Below are 18,351 nucleotides of genomic sequence, written 5' to 3' on the forward strand. Positions count from 1 at the left end.
TGGGCACAGTTCTGGTCACCACACCTCAAAATGGATATTATGGAGATTCTGAAAAAGGCTGACCAAAATGGTCCAAGGAGATGGAGCAGGAAAGGTTGCAACACATGGGGCTATTTTAGTCTAGAATAAAGATGTGAAATATAGGGTATGAGTGTGAGAAAGATAACTGTATAAAATTATGCATGGTATGCAGAGAGAGAGATAGGTTTTCCTGCCTCTGACGTAATACTAGTCCCATCTGAACTTTGGAAGGTTCAAGACAGACAAAAGAAAGGGCTTCTTCATCTAGCACAAATTGTGCGACTTGCGCCTGCATGAGGCAGTGATGGCCATAAACTTGGACAGCTTCAAAAACAGGGGGTAACACAAATATATGGAAGATAAAGCTATATTGGGTCGGAAGCAGGATGCCTCAGAAATCTGTTTGCTGGGATGCACGAGCTGGGAAAGTGCTGGTGGGCTTCTGTCCTACACAGAGGCATCAGGCTAGCCACTGTGAGAACAGGATGATGGCTGATGGGGGTTGTAGTCCAAAACACCTCTGAAAGGCACCAAGTTGGCAAAGGCTGTTTCAGTCGTCCCCCCCCCCCAAACACACACTTTACAAATCATCAAATAGCAGGAAAACAAGAACCACCCCCTCTCTCCCCAGAAGATGAGATTAAATAACACCGTGTCGATTTGAAAGGGATCCCCAATGGCCATCCAATCCAACCCTCTGCAATGCAGGAATCACAGCTCCACCATCCCTGACAGACGGCTATGCAACTTCTCTTTCAAAAACTTTCAGTGAAGGAGCGCCCACCAGCTTCCGAGGGAGTCCATTCCACCATGCAACAGTGCTTACTGTCAGAAAGGTCTTCCTAGCACCACAGCAGTAGCCGAAAGTCAGGAACGGAAATACTCCTGCATCCCTTCCCACATTCCATCACTACCGTTATGGACAATCTGAGAAAGAAACTATTTGCAGCCACACTGTGACTCTTTGCACCCCAGACAAAAAACAAACAAACCCCTGCAGTGGAGCTGTGAAGCAGAAGCAGCAGCAGCCCAGGGGTGCAATGTGCCATGCCTGCCGTGGAAGCCAGGAGCTCTCAACTAGGGGATACAGAGGATTATAGAGGGAGAAAAAATAACTTAATACCACTCCATAAATCCCTGGTGTGCCCACGCACCCAAAGCTGTTTGCAGTTTTTATTAGCTCCCAAAACTAAGGAGTACCGAGAAGGGCAACTAAACCATTCTTCCTAATGCACTGAAACCTGAGAAGTTCAAGATGACTCAACTTGGGAAAGGAGGGAGAGGAGCAGGGAGGATGAGGCAGGATGAGAAGCAGTAGGAGAGGCACTAGAGAGAAATCCCAGCCTAGTAGGTAGAGATGTGGGTTCGAACCTTGCTCAGCCCTGAAGATCATGAGCCGATTTTGACCCAGGAACACTTTCTCAGCCTAATCTATTCAACAGGGTTATTGCAAGGCTGAAATGGGTGGAAGGAACCAAGTACACACACATACACACTCAGGGTGAGTGTCAAAGGTCACCACGGAGTCCCCTGGGTCTGCAGTAACAAGGAGATAGAAAAATGGGAAAGGGAGGTAAACTCCACCTCCTCCATGACGTGCATAATTTTATAGACATTTCTTGCCCAAGGTGTATACAGAAATGTTTATCTCCCTCGCTCATAACTAGAACTCGTGCACATCCAACAAAGCGGAATATTGGAAGGTTCAGGACAGATACAAAGAAGGATTATTCATGCGGCACATAGTTAAACTACGGAACTTGCTCCAGCAGGAGGCAGTGATGGCCACCAACTGGGATGGTTTTAAAAGAGGGCTGGACAAATTGATGGCAGAGAAGGCTATCAACAGCTATTAGTTACAATGGCCAGTAATGCTTCTGAGTGCCAGTTGCCGGAAACCACAGGAGGGGAGAGAGTTGCAGTTGTGCTCAAATTCTGCTTGTGAGTTTCCCACAGGCATCTGGTTGGCCTCTGGCCTGATCCATCAGGCTCTCTTTATGTTCTTAAGGAGGGGGCCTGGGGACAGGGCACAGCCTGGGAAGACTCCCAAGGGCCAGACAGAGAGGCGTGGGTGCCACAGTTGGCTCCAAGGTCTGAGATTCCCCATCCTTGACTTAAAGGGTGAAGTTGTTTTTCTGCCATCTAATGAAAAGCTTGGCTTGCTTGTCAGAGTTTGGCATTGGGGGACAACTTCTGAAAGATTGTGATGCCAGCATCCAGGAGTCTAACAACATCTTGAATCAGACAGTCTAGAGTCAGAAATCCCCACTTTCGTGAGCTAAGGAGGCCACCAGAGATGCTTGCCACATGGAGAGCACCTCTCACAGGGATACATCATGTGCAATCAAAGAGATTGGAGGCGACACTGGTCAAACAAAGAACAGCAGCAGCACCCCCAGACCATACTCTGAAGCATGAAAATCGCAAAAGGTGAGAGAATAGCTATGCATATATGCAAGAACAGCTGCCAAGGAGAACAGATTTCCTGCTGCACTTGCTCTGGGTGTACCCAAAATCCTTGCCTTCCATCAAGAGTTAGTGCAGGAGCATCAAACTGAGCAATGAATATTCTCAGTGCAAGGGCCTCCACTGCTCCTAAAATTTCCTGGAGTATGGGAGGCTCTGCCATCCTGGAGGAATGGGTTGGGTACTGAATAGGTCCTCACCTTATTTTGTAGCCTTTGGCTTCTGTTAGCCTGTGGAAGATGGGATACTGCAGGGGGGACATCCTCTGAGCCAGAGAATGGTGGCCTAAGAATATAAGAACACAAGAAGAGCTTGCTGGATCAGACCAGTGGCCCATCTAGACCAGCATCCTGTTCTCACAGTGGCTAACCAGCTGCCTGGTCCTCAAACTGAATAAGTTACCAGAGACTCCCTACTAGAGGAGAGGCTGGACCCAGTGTTAGAAACTGGGACAGAAAAGCTAGGAGCCAAATGGCTTCTAGGACCTGGGTTGTGGGCGCCAAAACAGAATGTCTAGTCACTACTGGGGTGGGGTGGGGGTGTCAGCAACACTTTTTATTTATTATTTTGATAAGCATGAACTAATATGAAATTCACATAAGTGACAAATTGTTAATATCACATTTTTAGCAGCAATTGTTAATACATGTTTAATATGCTGTTTACAATAAAAATATTGGTACCATACTTCAGTTATCAAAACACTCTGCTCCTTATTGTTAAACTCCTTAATGTACTGTCTATCCTTAACATATACTTCGAGGCTTCAAAGCACATACATTTCAGTAATCCTTGAGTGTCAGCCAGGTGCAAAAAATGGCACCCAGATTTTTTTGAGGTGCTCGCAAATGGAGAATTTTTAGGTGAAAAATGCCCCTGGCACCCTGCTAATTTCAAACCCTGCCTGGACCACATCCTCAGCTACACACTGCAAGGTCCCTGGTTTGCATGACAGTCTCCAGTGTGAGTCCTTGTGCCTAACACCCAGGTATTGCAGTGGCCCTGCCCACTGCGTTGGCCACTGACTCCCTGCAACAGGACAGGGCTGCAGGACGCATATTCAAGTTTCAACGCACACTTAATAGCACAAAGGAACACAGGAAACTGCCTGACCAGTGGTGCATCTACTTCAGTATCGCCTACACTGATTGGCAGCAGCTTCTCAATGGCTTCAGACAGGGGTCTTTGCCAGTCCTACTTGGCGGAGATTGGACTTGGAAGGTTTTGTGTGCAAGGCAGATGCCTTAGCACTGAGCTACTGCCGTTACTCTGCATATGTGCTATTCAAACTGTATATAAACTAATCCAGATACTAAAATATGCTTGGTGCAGTTCTCCCTAGTCTAAGAAATAAGTAAGGCAGAATGCTTGAAAGCTTAGAGACAGGTGTCTATTTTAAAAAAACAAACAGATTGCTCCATTAGCAGGAAGAAGGGTCAAATATGTATCCGAAAGGACATTGCATTAATCTCAATGTGCTCAATATTCAACACACAGCCTCCAGTTTTGTGGGAATATGAATCTGGATTGGCATCAATTGTCTGACTCATACTTTGCGTTCTGAATAACTGATTCTGGCCTGATATGGCCTATGACAGCTGAGCCCTCTCCAAAAATTATAGCATTACTGTATTCCCCCTGAACGAACACACGTTGAACGGGTAATAAAGTACAACCTTTCCACAGAGTTTTAAGGGCGGCTGACCTCCGACCTCCATTAAAACAAAGAGCTCCTTCCAATCTGGTCCACCTCAGAGGATGCTTCAAGGATAATATCAGCTGCCCGGGTCTGATAAACCAGACTGCATTGTCTGGTGGGACCTGCTTGTTTCTTTTTCTCCAAAGAGCTCAAGGTCATACCACCTCCTCATTGAACAACCGTGTGAGGTAGGTTAGGCTGAGAGGCAGCAACTGGCCCAAGGTCACCCACTGAACTTCATGCCGAGTCAAGATTTGAACCCTGGTCTCCCAGGGCCTAGTTCGATGCTCTAGCTACTATACCACATGGAGTATTGGGCTGTTTGGTGATGGTGGGTGTTCCTGCTTTGGGGGAGAGGGTGCTGCTTGCTTTTTTTTGTCTGTGTTTTGTTTTGTGGGAAGGAAGTGTGAGTGTTTCCTTCCTAATGGGGGGGGGGTTCTGAGCATCACCAGCTTTCTTCTGTGAAATGGGTGTTTTCAGTGCCCATGGTGGTTGCTTAGATTTCAAAATGAGCCCCCCACATATACACACAGTTGGGGACTCCCCAATTTTCTTTAAAACAAGTGCTAATTGGCCATCCCTGACTTTAAAAAAATGGTCACTAATGGAAAGTCACATTTCTTTTTTTTTACAAAAACCTGCCTCTCCATCCAGTTGTGCTCAAAGGCAGCTAATCACAATGCAGTGGCGTAGAATAAGACGCGACAAATCGGCTATAAATTCCAAAGTAAGAAGCAAACTAATCACAGGGGAACAGGAAAGCATAAAGGCCAGCTGTGTCATGAACAGGGATCAATACGATGAAGGGCGGAAATAGCCCAGTCTCCAGCTGTTCTGTTGGCATTTAGGGCTGCTGTGGGTTGTGCTGACATCAAACTCCAGATCAAAACCTCCCCCCCCCCCCCCCACAAAGCTGTGTGTCTCCCTCTTTTTGTTAAATTCCCTTGGAGCCTATAGCTGAACCCCAACCTGAACAATCACTTCCTGGGAGCCCTCATGTCAAATCCAAGCAGGTCTGAAAAGCCTCCTGCTTAGAAGGCAAACAAGACATTTCCCAACCTCGCGGAACAGAACTGCAGTCTCTGCCTGACCGGGCCAGTTAATAATTATTATCATTGGACTTCCGGGTTGGCGCCATCGCCGAATGGCGGACTCCCTCCGAGCTCCGGAGGGAGCCGGCTCGGCAGGGGCTGGGTTTTACCGCACCGGCGATGCGGGGACCCTTAGAAACCACGGCCACGGGGGCCGTGGACTTGGAGACTCGGCTAGCACCGCTAGCGCCCTCCCGACTCGTGAAGGAGCCTTTTTAAAGGCTACGGATCGGGTGCCGGGGAGAAGCGTGGTGCTTTGAGTCCTCTGCCATCCCTGCCGAGCGAAGCCGCATGCCATCCGGCGGAGAGCGCTGACTTCTTCCATTGAGAATTTGGACTTTTAACAACAACCCGTGAGTAAATTGGAAATCGGGTTTAAAAGAAGAAAAATTTTTTGGATTTGAGACGAGCGGGGGGGGATCTAAAAAGGAAGTCAGTCCCCCTCCCTATTGTAGACATTTTAAAACAAGGATTGGGAAGCCAAGGCCCAAAAAGAACGGTATCTTTGCTAAAATCAAGAATTCCATGATGGGAAAGTACAAGAATTGTGCTGGAGGAAGAATTGAAGGAGAAGGAAAATGCACCCCCCTCCCTGGGAACCGGGGCGATTGAGGAGTGAGCCTGGTGAAAAGAGCCGGTGATTTTGACAGCTGTCAAAGTAGCTGTCAAAGTCGGAATTTTAAAGAGGATTTTATTACAAGGACCTTGCTGGTCAAATTTGTTACAACTTGATATAATTTGTTAAGACTTGAATACAAAATGGCGAAAATACGGAGAACAATCGGATTTTTGGAAACAAAGTTACAACAACCCCCCTAGAGGAGCTTCGGGACATTACAAAGATGGGTGTAAGCCGGGAAAAATACAACACTTCGGAATTTCACAGAACTGGTTATCTCCTGGGAAAGCTGCAAAACTGAAACTGAATCTCGTCTACAGGGTGTTTAGACTAAAAGGAGACAACAGAATACTTTACTGAAGAAGGAAGGGACTGAACGCAAGTTTTTGTTCCTGAATAACAACAACCCATGTAGAGTTACTAAACTTCTGAATAAGAAAGTTTTAGCAGCGGAACAAGAGGAAGCTGGACTATAACCTTGAAAGAACAATGGGGGGAATTTTATAATTTGACATTTTTAAAGATTTAGGAATTAATTTTTAAAAAGTAATCCTAAAAATGGGAAATAATTCTGCAAGGAGTTGGGGGAAAAATGGGATTGATGGACTTAAGACTTTCAGGCTGGAAACATAGATTGGAGGATAAGGGAAATTAAACCGGGGAAGGGGAGGGAGAATTAGAATCCAAAGGCTTGCAACTATTTTCTGAATTGGTTTTCTTTTTTCTAATATATTTCTTATTTTTTTATACTTTTATTCTGTGTGCTTTTACTTTAATGGGAAAAAAGGGGGACATTGTGGAAAGAAAAGGGGGCGGGCTACGGGGAGAGATCTTTTGTTTTTTTTTTTTATCAAGGGTGTTGCATAAGGTTTGTATAAATTTAAATTTGAACAATGGGGTATATAAATTGTGCTTTAAATCAGAAACAGAACTTGTGGAAACAACAATATGAAAGGGGAATACGGTAGGGGTGGGGGAAGGGGGGAGTCCCAGAAAGTGGATGTTTGAAAATAAGGTTCTGAATGTATCTTCATAATTTCTTTTCTTCTCTTTCTGTATTTTGGAAACTTCAATAAATATTATTTAAAAAAAAAAAAAAAAAAATAATTATTATCATTATTTTTGCTACTATCTTTTTATGTATAAAAATATTTTATGCCACTGTGTCACAAAAAAATATATCACAGCCATTAAAAGCCATAAAACCATAATACCATATTAAAAAGGTTAAAACAAGCATTAATTACCACCATGGAAGTATTCTGAACTGCCTTGCACAGGCCTGGCGAAATAGAAAAGTTTTTAGCCTGCATTTAAAAGTTGACACAGAAGGTGCCTGCAGAATCTCTAGTGGCAGGGAGTTCCACTGGATTGGGCCATTGATACTAAAGACTCAGCTTCTCGTTGTCAAATGAGCCTCGCCAACTCATTTTAATACACCACCTGTCCTCCAAGGATCTCAGTGTGCCATATGTGATTCCCTGCTCCCCAGTTTATACTCACAAGAACCCCGAGAGAGAGGTTAGACTGAGAGACAGGGACTGGCCAAGCCCACCTAGGAGGGGGGATTGGTGTCAGGCCCCTGCTTCAGGATCCATGCCAGTCTGAGGAGGACTCTGATTCTGATTATGTGCCAGCCACCCCACTCAAGAGGGGAAGTCCTCAGTACCTTCTACCTTTCCCAAGCCTGAAGGAATGGCTACTGGAAGGTCAAGTCCTGCTGGCATTTTAAGGCTTCAGAAGACTATGCCTTTGCTGAGACAACAATTTCCCAAAGTCAGCTGGCCTGGTCTGCCCTGGAAGAAAACGTAAGAGCTCTGCTCGATCAGGCCTATGGCTCATCAAGTCCAGCATCTTCTTCTCATGGCAGCTAACCAGATGCCTCTTTGGGAAACCTGCAAGCCTTGACCACTCTCACCTCCAGCAACTGGTAATCAGAAGCATTTCTGCCTGACCATGGAGGCAGAACACAGCCCTGGTGGCTAGTACCCATTGATAGCCCTTTCCTCCATGAATCTGTCTAATCCTCTTTCAGACCCATCCAAGTTGGTGGCCATTCCTGCCTCCTGTGGCAGGGAGTTCCATAGTCTATTTGCTGCATAAAGAAGTTCTCTCCTTTCTCTGTCACGAATCTTCTGACGTTCAACTTCATTGGATGTCCGCAAGTTCCGGTGTTATGAGAGAAGGGGAACACAGCTCTCTATACACTCACTCTATGCCATGCATAATTAAATAAAACTTCTATCATGTTGCCTCCTACTCGCCTTTTCTCTAAACTAAATAAAGTCCCAAATGCTGTGACCTTTCCTCATAGGGGAGCCACTCCATCCCTCAATTGTTTTGGTTGCCCTTTCCCAACTCCGCAATATCCTTTTAAAGGGGATACGACCAGAACTGTACACAGATTCAAAACGCGGTTGTAGTATAGATTTGTACGCTGGCATTCTCTGACATGTTTGCCCTTCCCCAAGCCTTAACAGAAGATAATCTGAACCTGGGTCTCTCCCAGTCTTATTGCAACCACTGTATCCCACTATCTTGCACTTCCCATCGCCTTGGCAGGAAGTGCAGAAGCTTGAGCAAACCTTCGTTGTTTAGGAGAGAGATTAGCTAGAAGCTCCCTCCTTTCCATTATTCCCATCCTATCTTTCCTTCCTTTTCTCCCTTCCAGCCGCTGTCGGAGAATTAGAAAGAGCAGATGGAGTCATTCCAAGTGCACAGCTGGAGGAAGAAGGGAAACGGAGGGGTAATGAAAATCCGACAAGACGTGTTCATACTTGCAAGAAGGCAGAAGCGCAGGAGGGCAACTAGGGGTGAGGTGAGGAGCAAGGTCTCTCTTCTCGCCAGCCAGAAGGCAGGAGGGGGCAGCGGGTTCACACGAACATCTCGCCTCCACACCTGGACCCCAGCAACACCAGGCCAACGAAGCCTGATCCTGCCTGGTGAGGGGCAGCAAGGATGCTTGCGCTTGCACAAAGACGAGCAACCTCAGAAAAGTGGCATTCACACCCATGCGCACCAAAGGGGTGGGGGGAGAATCGGTTTGGTCCGCTTTTCAGAGGGCCAACTCCATCTGTCACTGCTGAGCTTGCTCCAGGATCAAAAGGCAGCTCCCAGTCACATGACACGCTTCCTCTGGATTTCGCAATGCGAGAAAGCGAGTGCCAAAAATATGCATTTTGTACAAGATGCATAAAATGGTGCATTTTTTGGACAAGAACGACGAAAAAGCTTGCTGTTTCATGTTTAGAAAGGGTTATGTAATGTAAAAAAAAAAAAGAATACGTACAGTTTAAATGCAGATTTTCTGTGTGCTCTTTCAGAAAAGCTGCACAGAACAGAGCAGAACGGATTTATGGCTGAAGACTAGCAAGACTGTGAAATGGGATGGAATTCATTGCTCAGCCCATCCCTACCTTCAGCGCTGCATTTCTGCTGCGATTCTGCAGGAGTGCAGAGGACAACAACATGTGACTATAGGCAAGCTTTCGCTGCTGTTGTTTTAAATAGCAAGTTTCCAGCCCTTCATTGCTGGCAAAAGCATGCTTTAAGCCTGCTGACATCTCAGCAGCCAGAGGGGAGTCAGAGTGCAAAGGTGCATCAGTGCCTTGTGTGGCTCCTTGGCCCTCCCTTTGCCTATTTTCCAGAATTATGCAACAATAGAAGTGTGTAAAATGAGAGCACATCATGCAAATCTATTCATTTTGCATAATTTAAACCTGTTTTGGGATTCCATATTCTTTGGTGGAGAATCCATTTTTAAATTACTATTACATACGTATCCCAACTTTCCTCCAAGTTGCTGTAGGTGGCAAACATTTCCACCCCCATTTAATCCCCACAACAACCCTGTGAGGCAGGGTAGGCTGAGAACCAGAGAGACTGGCCCAAGGTCACCCAGGGAGTTGAGTGGGGATTCAAACCCTGGTCTCCCAGGTCCTAGCACTCTAACTGCTACACCACACTGACTTGCCTGGATAAATATTTTAAGCCATTGTTCTTATCACACCCATCCCTTTAGTGTAGTCTGCCTATGGTACTTAGATGTTACTTGGTTGCTTCCCTGGTGCCTTTCTCTATATTTTGCCCCCCTCCTCCAGCTCTCAAGCTTGGGGGGGGGGGGTTAAAAAAGCATTTCCATGATTTTTGAAAACTTGAACCTTGAAAGCTAACAGAGTGCTTGTGCTATACACAATCCATGCAAATGTGCTCCATTTCCATAATTCATTCTGCACAGACTTTCCAAGAAGGGCCTTAATGCAGATTTTGGATCTATTCATTTGTTTACGACATTTTCACCCATCGTTTCCTCCAGCAGAGCAGAGCAAACCATGTGTTCATTCTCCGCCCCCCCACTATGCTCCTGCAGTCCGTCCCCTACCACCTACGATCCTTACAACAACCCTCTGAGGTAGGATGGCTGAGGTAGAAAGAGAGGGAATGACTGGCCCAATTCACCCAGTGAGCATCAGGTTGATCTCTGCTTTAACCAGTACATGACACTGCAAGGACAGCCCTGTGGATGTTTTTGGACTACAGCTCCCATGATCATCTTGGGCCATGGCATGGAGAGAGCTGACAGAGAAAAGGTTTTTCTCCCTCACATGTTAACACTAGAACTGGTGGACATCCAACGAAGTTGAATGTTGGAAGGTTCAGGACAGATAAAAGAAAATGCTTAACGCAGTGCGGTTACACTATGGAACTCCCTCCTGCAGGAGACAGTGATGGCCACCAACCTAGATTGTTTGAAAAGAAGATTAACTTGTGGAGAAGGCCAGTGGCGTAGCGTGGGTTGTCAGCACCCGGGGCAAGGCAAGTAATTTACGCCCCCTAACCCGTGGATTTGCGCCCCCTAACCCGTGGATTTGCGCCCCCTAACCCATTGATTTGCCCTAACCCCAGATGTTGCGCCCGGTGCGGTCCGCCCCCCCTGCACCCCCCACGCTACGCCACTGGAGAAGGCTAGCAAGGGCTGCCAGGGCTGCCTCCACATTCAGAGGCAGAAGTGCTTCGGAATACCAGTTGCAAGAAGTCACAGGAGAGAAGAGGGATCTTGCGCTCAAATCCTGTTTTCAGGCTTCCCCCTGGGACATCTTGCTGGCTGCTGCAAGAACAGGATGCTGCACTAGGTGGTCGACTGGCCTGATCCAGCAGGTTCTTATGTCCTTCTGCAGGGACACAGGTTCCCCCTCCCAGCAGTGCTGGCTTTCAGGGCACAGGAGCAGACCCAGGAGATGCCACCCAGACAGCCCCACCTGAAAGAAATCGCACATGCTCCTCAGTGTGTAGAACGGTTCCACAAGCAGAGGTGCCACGCAAGGTGCCCGCCAAGGGACGATGTGCCAGGCGGGCCACATTTCTCTCTTCCATTGCAAGAGCCCAGCCTCTCATCGCCACAAAGCCCTGTCTCTCCATCTGGGTCCTGCATTCCTCATCTCATTCCGTGATCCCTCCCAACAGTCTCTTTCTCTCGGCTTGCAAATCGTATTCGAGCAGTGAAATATTAAAGTGGCCCTCGCAATGAGCTGGCAGAGCTATTTATATGCAGCGCCGCTCCTGCGCAGGGACAGCCGGCTCCGAACTTCAAAGGCCATTAGCAACACGCCTGCCGAACTCCTGTTAACCGCTCATAAACCTCGTGCGGAGGACGGCAGCCGCCTCAGCCAGCGAGGCAGCGCACTCTCTTGCGCCGGGGGCCGTGACCCTCCCTCTTGACTCTTACTGTGCGGGAAATTAAGAGACACGATTTCTCATTACATTACTCATTACTCCCAAAATTGCTAACGCGGAGTCTCAACCCTCAAAAGGCCATTTGCACGCCATTTCCCAGGGCGGGAGAGAGAACAGCCTGGGAATGGGAGTGGCAGGAAGGAAATGGAGCTGCTCCTTTAAAAAAGTCTGCTGTGACAAGGGGCGCCAGGAACCCACATGCCGTACACTCCATTCAAGATAGCTCCAATGCCTTAATCACTCCGTGTGCCCCGTGAAGTCTGGATGTGCCAACTGCCTGCCCATATTATAAGAACATCAGACAAGCCCCCTGGATCTGGCCAATGGCCCACCTAGTCCAGAATCCTGTTTTTAGAGTACAAGAGCCCTCTCCCCTCCTGTGTCTTCTAAAGATAAAGGTAAAGGATCCCTGACAGTTAAGTCCAGTCACAGATGACTCTGGGATTCTGGTGCTCATTTCGCTTTACAGGCCGAGGGAGCCGGCGTTTGTCCGCAGACAGTTTTTCCGGGTCATGTGGCCAGCATGACTAAGCCGCTTCTGGTGAAACCAGAGCAGTGCACGGAAACGCCGTTTACCTTCCCACTGGAGCAGTACCTATTTATCTACTTGCACTTTTTGGCATGCATTCGAACTGCTAGGTTGGCAGGAGCTGGGATCGAGCAATGGGAGCTCACCCCATCGTGGGGATTCAAACTGCCAACCTTCTGATCAGCAAGCCCAAGAGGCTCAGTGGTTTAGACCACAGCGCCACCCATGTCCTTGTGCGCCACCTGTGTCCTTGTATGGCTTCTAGCAACTGGTATTCAGAAGCATTAATGCCTCTGAACGTGGAGAAGGAGTATAGCTATAGTAGCTAGTAGCCACTGGGAGCCTTCTCCTCCATGAATATACCCGATCCTCTTTTCCAAGTTATCTAGGTTGCTGGCCATCACTGCCTCCTGCGGGAGTGAGTTCCAAAGGCTAATGGCCTTTGAAGTTCGGAGCCGGCTGTCCCTATGCAGGAGTAGCACTGCATATAAATAGCTCTGTCAGCTCATTGCGAGGGCCACTTAACTATGTGCTGTGTGAAGTTCTTTCTTTTATCTGCCCTGAATCTTCCAACATGCAGCCTCAGTGGATGTCCACAAGTTCTAGAGTGATGAGAAGGAGAGAAAGACCTTTCTCTATCTATTTTCTCCATGCCATACATAATTTTACAAACCTCTATCATATCGCCTGTTATTTGCCTTTCTCTAAAGTTAAAAGTCCCAGTGGCTGCATCCTCTATTGTAAGAACACCAGGAGAGCCTTGGCCAGGTCAAAGGCCCATCTAATCCAGCACCCTGTTCTCCCTGTGGCCAACCAGAAGCCCCAATGGGAAGCCCCAAAGTAGGTCCTGAGTGCAACAGCAGCCCTCTCCCAGCTTCTGGCTCCCAGCAGTTGGCAAATTTTGTGAAATAAATGAAGAATCGCAAGCACGCACTCTGTCAGGGTTCCTATCTGCAAATGCGGCACCTGGTTCAAGGCAACAAGACTGCCCTCCTGTTCAGGCTCCTGTTCAGTCACTGCCATGTCCAGTTCTACCCCTGCCACACACACACACACACCCCTTGGCTACTCCAAGCTCTCCGCAGACTCCAGCGAGGCTCCTGCTCCACAGTAAGGTCCCTGCTCCCCCTTTCAAAGCAAATGAAGTCAGTGCAGAAAGAGGAGCTCCCCTCATCCTCCAGTCCCAGTTCTCACCAATTCAGCCCCCTCCTTTGTGCCTTCCTCCTCTTCCTCCTCCTGCATCAGAGCCTGTCAAACCAAGCGCAAACTCAACAGCTCTGCACAGCTCGTGACAAAGCCAACCGTGACATTTAATGCATATTTTGCATTTAGCATGCACAACTGTTGTTCTTGTTGTTTTAAAAATTAAGTAGCGCCTGCTGGGTGAGCAAATTTAACTATTGGGATTGCAGTAGGTGGAAAGGAAGCAGTTAAGACTTGGCTGCCCTGCTGTAGTCCTAATGAAAATCCTTCCTCTTAAGAGGAGAAGGTGGGAATACACACAACTCTCTTCAGTGCAAACAGTAGCTTCAGGGGAGCTATTTTGGTCAGGACTACAGCATGGGAGGAAGGGGTTAATAGCCCCCTCAAAAATGCTCGCTGCAATCCTTGTAGTTTTAAAGTTCTACCACCATCCAACAACTGCTAGGCCCATTTTTATTTTTTATTCCACTTGATTTTTCATGGTTTTTAAATTTCCTCTGCTTTTCTTAGCTTGAGCATTCTGTTTTCACACTGTCATTGCATTTTAATTTTGTTACTGAGCAAAATAAAAAATTTTCATTTTACCTTTGTTGTTACATCTTGTGTGTCCTGTTTTAATTCTGTAGTTGCATTTTCATTTTGTCATTGTGCACACATATGTTTATTTTCCTCTGTGAACCTTTGTTCACAGATGGGGAAGAAATTCCACAATAATACCACCACCTGGGCCGAAGTAGGTAAAACAAGGAGGAAACTGACAGAAAACAAACAAAACCTCACAGCAAATAATTAAGAATTAATCAACATATATTTTGCCGCTAATCATGCCAGTGTGAATGGGGGCTTTTTGTTTGTGTTTTGTTTCCACTTCCCACAGCACCACCATCCAATTTAAAACAACACAGGCCATGTTTCTTAGGTGCCCCCGAAACAGAGCGCCACCAGCAGCACCACAACCCATTGATTTATGACTTGCCCTTCACCATAAGGTCCCAGGGCAGGCCACAGCAATTTAAAAATACAATATTAAAAACAGTTTGAAACAAATTAGAATAGGGTGGGTCCTCTCCCTCCCTCTCCCCTTTCTCTCGTGTCAAAGTCCTGGGTAAAGAGGTGGGTCTTCAGCCTATGACGGAAACTATATAACAAAGGTGTTGAGCACATCATTAGAATAAGCAACTCTCCAATACAGTTTTGTGGATGCTGGATGCTCACAGGAGAAGCTGGCCGTGCTGAGTCACAAGCAAAGGGGATACAGGACCTTGGACAGCTCCAAGGGATCCTGCTATGACATCAACATAAAACCCTCATAAGTTTTGAAGAGTATATGAGTAAACACTGGTCTAAGGAAAACATGTTGGTATGTTTAGATTAAGTTTGTAAAGTTGACCTAGGAAAAACTAATACATTCAGAACATTAAAGACGAGATGTATAAGATGCAATGTAAATAAGAATTTAAAGTTTAAGGGATGATGAGTATTGGGGGAGGGAAGCCACAAGGGGTACTAATATTATTATTCCTTCTTTCTTTCTTTCTTTTTTTCTCAGCCATTAATTTTGGGGGTGTTGTATGTATTTTTGTTGGGGGAAGGGAACAATTATTGTTTGTCTATGAAAAATAAAAAAGAACACTCATAAGCCGCCTACTCTCAGCAGCCAGGAACATCATAACTAGGCACTGGAGGGACCTTTCAGGAGTGAACATGGACCATTGGTAGCAAACCATATGGGAAACAGCCCAACTAGAACAGCTAACCAACAAATTGAAACTAGCATGGGGACAAACAAAAGAGGACACCTTGATCCCAGTGTGGCTCCCCTTCATTACATACACAGCCCAATGAGACAAAAAAAATACAGCATACAAAGCACTGCTAGATCCATTTCACCTTGGTCCTAGAAACACCCCTCCCATGTTGCTTACAGACTCTCTCCTGCAGCTGATTCTTACAGGGTACCCAAGGGAAGGGTTGGGGTAGCTGGAAACACCCTTCACACAATCTTGGGAGTCCAGGGTGTGCATCAACCACTGGATTAACATCTTAGTTTGCTAGCCATGCACCTGCCAGCCAAGTGGCCCATGCCTTGCTTATGCAGCATACTGATTTGAGCATTAATGGTTTTACTAGAAACCAAAATCCGAGTCAATGTACTTTGTCCAGTGTGGGCCTGTATTCCTTTGCCCACGGAGGTCCCAGAATAAAGTCCTTGCCCGCCCATGAGGAAGTAGCCTGGACATCATCCTAGCCCTCAGACGCAAGGTCCATGGGTCATGGTATCTCAGTCCCTCCTTGATCCACACCAAGGTATGTAGAGAAGAGACCTGCAGACGCTCATTCCCAATGAATCCCCTCAGCAAATGAGGGCAGGTGGCATATAAGGAACCCAGCATATGTTTTGAACATCACAGTCAGTCCACAAAGGGAAAGCAATTTATCATTTCATAATTAAATCTTCTTGCCCACCCCCACCTGAGACTCTCATGCCAAGCTCTGCACAGGACCAGAATGCGAAACAGCACCTGCTCTACAGAACGAGCAAGAAAAGGCCTAAGTGACCACTGTCAGAGATTCTGCCCCTTCTGCTTGTAAGCACACCCAATTCACACCTAGCCCCACAATAGAGGCAACTGGATGTCCCTGCCCATTGGGAAAACCTCACAGGTGGGATTTGAAGGCTGGATGCTTCCCAGGACGGCCTTGCGCAGCTGTGTATAGCTATAGAATGTGCAGTCAAGCACAGGATTTAGCTCCTTGAGAAACTCAAGCTTCCGTTTTTAAGCTTCTAGTCCTCATTGCCAAGAAGATACCCTTGAAAGTGGGTGGGTTACGCCTGGTGATATTTCTGGGGCTGGATGGGAATAAGGTTTCCCAGTGACTGGGGGTGATGCTCCACTACTTTCCTCAGCTCTGTCCTATTTGACTTCCAAAACCAGGAATAATGCAAAGTGTTCAATTTGCACCATTTATACTGGTCACAGAGCCTGCCTTTTCTCAGTGCAGAATCTGGATTGCTGAGATGCAGAATCAGAGATCATAGAGTTGGAAGGAGACCCTGAGGATCATCTGGTCCAACCTGAATACGAAGCTGTCCCATATGGGGATTGAACCTGCAACCTTGCCATTATCAGCACCACACTCTAACCAACTGAGCTATCCGTAGGATAAGAACTCCAGCAGAGAGAAGATGCTGCCCTATCCCTATTCCTGCAATAATAATAATAATAATAATAATAATAATAATAATAATAATAATAATAATGTAAAAATGCAATTATTTATTTTATAAAATGCATTTGCCCCAACACCAAGGTACTTGGATATACAGAACAATAAGTATGCATAACACACATCTAACTGGTATGCATGGTCAAAGGACTGCTCCTGGCCCCGCCCGAGGTTCCCTGCTGCCAGCAACAACTAGCATAGATGAATCAAGTCTTATATCTATTAGGCACGATAGTTCCAAGAGCAGACTTCAAAGGCACAAAGTGAAACTAGAGTGCACTGATTCAGGGGGGTTGGGGGGGAGATGCATTAAACCAGCTGTGATGCTGTATTGTGTTTTTAGTATTTTTGTTGGGAGCCTCCCAGAGTGGCTGGGGCAACCCAGTCAGATGGGTGGCATATAAATAATAAATAATAATAATATTATGATTATCCCACTCAGGAATTCCGCTCAGTTGGAATATTGGCAAATGCTCTGCAAGGGTCCCACTTCTTGGGACCCTCCCCACCACTCAGATTTTGGGAGTAACGCCTTGAAAATCCAAAAAGCCTCAATGCTGGAGAGCGTCTGTTGGCTTTCGTTTTGGCAAGTACCCCAGATTGCATCCTATACTGGGGCCCATGTGGTATCCAAGTCACACCCCTAAAATTCAGTGAGAGGTTGTCTAAATTCTGTGTCAAGGAAAGTGTAATTCTGCAATCTCAATGGATTTTATAAACATGCTTGATTTCTCAATTTGCCTAGCTTTTCAATCTTTCTCTACCTCGCTGCTGTGTACGATTTATTTTACTTTTAGTTGTCATGGGCAGCGGCAAGGAACGCCTTCCCACCTGCAAGGAAACCTGTGTCCCCAAACATTTTGCTGCCTGAGGTGAACCAAAAAATGGCTCCTCCCACCACCATGTATCCCTCCTACAAAACAAACAAAATAACAGGATTTTATGTCCCATGAACCCTCACCGACGCTGCTTGAGCCATAGGACTGGGTAGGGTGTGAGGGGAATGGTGGGGCCTGCATTCAGCTACCAAGCCATGAACAAATCCAGCAGCCTCTGCTGTGCTTCCACGTTGCCCATCTGGCTTCCTCTGGCCCTGGCAGCAGCCAGCTAGAGCAAGGCACTATTTTGTGCCACCCAGAAACACGCACAAGAATGCCATTCGCATGGCAGGGAGAAGGAAGAAAAGCCAAGAGTGTCCTACAGCACATGCTTGGTTTATTTGAAGTTCAGGAGAACACACCAGCAGCTCCACACACCCCTGCACCAGGAGCAAGAGGTTGTAGGAAGCAGAGCTAGATCTACCACAAGGCAAAAGGAGCCAGGGAAATCAGGCATGGGGTTGTTTAGCGACTGCTTTTGGAGTGCCAGATTGCCTCTCCAGTAAGATAAGCAAACTAGGACCCTGAGCCAAATCTGCCACCCCTCCCATTCTGCCGCTGAAGCACCTACCTCAGCGTGTCTCATTATAGAGCCAGCCCTGTATGGGGGCCTCTTTAGATGTCTGGCTCATTTGGATGAGCCAAATTGCCTGAGCCCTTGACCTCCAATCTTCTTCATCTGTGCATCCTGCCACCAGCAGGATGCTCTCCCTGTCTCTGGAAACAGAGAATCCTTGGACCGTTTCACAGCTCTCACGATCAAAGCTATCCAAATCCACCTGAATCAACCCAGGCGCTTCATCCCGCTAATAACCAGAGCCATATTTCACATTTGTTGTACGTGTCCGGCGTTGTCAAGAATCCGCTGCACCATTAACTCCGCT

General features: G+C 46.9%; 1 protein-coding gene across 15 annotated transcripts in view; it reads right to left on the minus strand.

The window, feature by feature from the left end:
• Positions 1–18,351, minus strand: part of PC (pyruvate carboxylase) — a 269,742-nt gene that overhangs the window by 145,944 nt on the left and 105,447 nt on the right. The gene's annotated exons all lie outside the window — the stretch shown is intronic.

The sequence above is a fragment of the Podarcis filfolensis genome (assembly GCF_964270895.1).
Source record: "Podarcis filfolensis genome assembly, chromosome: 16".
NCBI lineage: Eukaryota > Metazoa > Chordata > Lepidosauria > Squamata > Lacertidae > Podarcis > Podarcis filfolensis.